We start from the raw sequence: 4,098 nt of genomic DNA, 5'->3' as shown, positions 1-4,098 counted from the left end.
TTGAACAGTGTTTTTGTGAAATATAACTAGAAGTGCAAAATCCCAGGCTTCTTTTGCCATAGTGAAAAAAATTGAAATAAATAAGGATCACTATTTTACATGTTTTCTGCTATTGCATTTGTTGGTTCCAGGTAAACAAGATAAACTACAGAAAGCTGTACAGCATATACTGTCTCTTCTGGAAGAGATGAAAACTGACGTGAAAGACGTGAAAAATAGGCTTGCGCAGATGGAGTGCCAAACCCAAGAAAAGGAGCTGACATCTGACACAAGGGTTACAGTTTCCCTTAAAATCTTCAGAGGTGTAGAATGTCTCAAGTTGGATTTAAAGACAGATCCAGGAAAACGTGCACGCTTGGTATGTACTCTATTCTGATTTGTTAGGAGTCAAGTGTCTGTGTGCTATTCCCTTTAAAGGTTTTCATAGCATTATATTGTATAATGTCTGCAGTACTAAAAAGTAACAAAAGCATTGTTATGGTGGCATGAATTACAGCTGATAATAAATTTTCTGTAACCACTTTAGCTTGGTTACGAAGAAAAATATGAAACTTCCTTAATGGTTTTCATCCATATTTTGGTCTTAGAATACGAAGAAAAATATGAAACTTCCTTAATGGTTTTCATCCATATTTTGGTCTTATAATACTAGTTCTCATAACATGTATCATGATACTGACCACAGCAAGTTTTATTATAAAAAAGGATGTTTGTTTATTTTTGTCTGTTTCCAGGAATGCTATTTGGCGATGAGGGAGGCTTTAGCTTAAAGCTCGTAGTCAGGGGTATACTGTCTGTGCTATTTTCAACAGAATTAGCCCGGTGTTACAACTATAATGGCCTGAAGGGAAAGAAGGGACTGAAGAACCACCCCTTTATTTTAAGAACAGTTCAGGGTAAGGATTTAAATATTTGACTTTGTGTTTTCATGAGTCATTGAGAAAAAATATTTCAGTGTGGTTGAATTACATTGCAAATTTTAAAATATGTACACATGTTTATGCAATGTCTGGTCCTTTTAATCAGCTGGTTAATACTGTGTAGAAAGGATTATGATGCCAGTTTATGGATAGAGTTCTCCTGCCTATAGAAATTCTAACTGAAATTCAAATGCAGCTCCACTTGTTCTGTTTATAACGCTTTAAAATTTTTATGCCACTTTACATATCTTTATAATTTGCTTATTCTGATTGGTGTCCAGTCACTTAATCCCAGACATTTAATCCCCGACGCTTTTACATTTAAAATAGTTTAACTAATGTTGTAGATGTTCAAATGATGTTGAAGTTAATAGTATAATTTGAATATTATTAATGTATTTCAATATTTATTTTAATTGTAAAACTTATTGTGATGTTTATATGAAGATAATTATTTGAATTTCAATTAAATTTTTTTGCCGGCTTCATAATTTTTATAGTTAAAATTTCATTTTAAGGATGAAGCGTCAGGGATTAAGTGTCTGGGGATTAAGTGACTGGGAACCTTCTGATTTGTTAGAAGGAGGAGTCAAGTGTATTTTTGCTATTCCCTTTAAATGTTTTCATAGCATTTTATTGTATAGAACAAATGACATGTCTGCAGTACTAAAAAGTAACAAAGGCATAGTTATGCTGGCATGAATTACAGCTGATAATAAATTTTCTGTAAGCACTTTAGCTTGGTTACAAAGATAAATATGAAACTTCCTTAATGGTTTTCATCCATATTTTGGTCTTATAATACTAGTTCTCATAACACGTATCATGATACTGCCCACAGAAAGTTTTATTTTAAAAAATGATGTATGTTTATTATTGTCTGTTTCCAGGAATGCCATTTGGCGATGCTGGGGGATTCACTTTAAAGCATATCGTCAGGGACAAACGGTCTCTGCTATTTTCAAATAAATTAGCCAGGTCTTACAACTTCCATGGTCTGAAGGGAAAGAAGGGACTCACGAACCACCCTTTCTTTTACAAACAGTTCAGGGTAAGGATTTAAATATTTGACTCTGTGTTTTCATGAGTCATTGAGAAAAATATTTCATTTGTCTGTAAAAGTCAATATGTTTATGCAATGTCTAGTCCTTTAATCAGCTGGTTAATTTTTGTGTAGAAATGAATTAAGATGACAGTTGATAGACATCTTTACAGTTCCCATGTACTGGGATTGTTTTTGAAATCAGTATTTCCAGAGTTCTCCTGCCTATAGAAATTCTACCTGAAATTCAAATGCAGTTCCACTTGTAGTTCCTTTCTGTTTATAGCACTTAAAATTTTTGTGCCACTTTACATATCTATATAATTTGCTTGTACCTTTCTTTATTTCACCTTATGTTCTGGATATTAGGGTCAGTGACCTACAATTAAGTGATTATTTTTACGCAGAGTTCATATTCTTATATTTGTTTTATTTTTAGATGCTGCACGAAAAACTTGCCCTCAAGCTACTGAAGCAGAACTGCAGACGCAGATCTCTAGCTGGTTAGCTGGTGCTAGGGATTGAGAGAATGGCAGAAGGGAAAGGGCACCTGAGCACAGACTGTTAAAGTCAGTAAATAGTTCTGGGGTGGGGAACGAATTGGAGGACAAGTAAAGCTGTACAATTTTTGCATATTTAAAATTAGTTTTTTAATTAACAATTTCAATAAACATCAGAAAACGACAAATCATGTTTGTTTTTTGTAACATTTTGTTTGGCATTTATAGGGTATTTTGATGCATTTGATATTATTGGTTTTTCTAGGAATTTTGGCATATCCTGATTTAAAAAACAACGTAAATCAGAATATGCCAAAATACCTAAAATTACCAATAATAGCTGGAAATCTAGGTATCTAGGTTCACATGGGCTTCCCATATAGGAAGCCCATCTCAGCCCACGGTCGGACCTGTTTGCGCTTTCGGCGGTTGGGCCGATATAGGCTTCCCATATGGTCATAAGATAGCTCATATGGGTCCTATATGGGACACACATGGGTCCTATATGGCCTCTCCTCCAAATGCTACTAGGGTACCGACGTCGACGTTGACCAACGATATCCCTCCTCGATCCTCTTCGATCGTGAGTCAACATTTGCTTACATGCACACACACACGTGTGTGTATATATATATAACACAGGTGTAATATGGGATGGTTGGAATAGTCATCGTGCACGTGTGTTGTTTCCTTGCGTGGGTGCGCGTGCAACATGCGCCTCAGATTACAACATAAGCACGAATTAATATCCGTCCGTGATGTAAGGCTAAAGCAGGTCACGTGCGTGTTCCGCAACGTCTGTGATGTATATACAGACCTTGTGTTGCCATGGAAGCACTGGGACTGGCGAGTTTGCAGCACCACGTGACTAGCCCGATCGACGAGAAAGGTCGCTGTAGGCTGTTTGCTGACGATCGTTCCCACTTTATCTTTTTTCCTCGACTTTTATGCTGATAATAATGTTTCCTCATCTCATTTTCTCTCTCCTCCTCACTCTGCATGTTCTGATCAAATATTTTTAAATTCTCATCGCGCAGCTTTCACACGGAGGTATGGTGTAGGTCTCATTTACAACAGACACTTTAGTTTATAATGAAACAGTTAAATTTGGTAGACGAGGTGTTAAAAATATGCGATGAACATGCCAATCAAATGTTTATGCTTGGCTCTTTTACACATGCCAAAAGTCCCTCTAAAAACTACACGTAAGAATTATCATGATTCATGAGACCAAGCGGTAACATTTTTAATTTGGTCACAACTACCAAGATGGCGTCTACAGTACACTTGCTGGTCTTGGTTAGCTCACACTATACGAACACAAGCACAGGTGCTACACTAAATTTTTCTAATAAAACATTACCTACCGAAACGGACGCACACAAGCTTCACTGAAGACGAAAAATAAATATTTGTTTTCCGAATGCATGCTGGTCACGTGCATACACATATGGTGAGCTTCTAACAACAGCTAGAGAGCCAGGAGAAAGAGAAGAAATTTTTGAGATTTTGTGGGTAGCTTTTTACCTATAAGCACTCATCAGTGGCACTATTTTTTTTCTTCATATGCTTTAGTAAATCACGCGAACACACACGCACACAATATCATGTCAATGTGAAAAACAATTAGTCTCTC

The sequence above is a fragment of the Pomacea canaliculata genome, linkage group LG11 (assembly GCF_003073045.1).
Source record: "Pomacea canaliculata isolate SZHN2017 linkage group LG11, ASM307304v1, whole genome shotgun sequence".
Taxonomy (NCBI): domain Eukaryota; kingdom Metazoa; phylum Mollusca; class Gastropoda; order Architaenioglossa; family Ampullariidae; genus Pomacea; species Pomacea canaliculata.
This window is presented reverse-complemented; position numbering follows the sequence as displayed.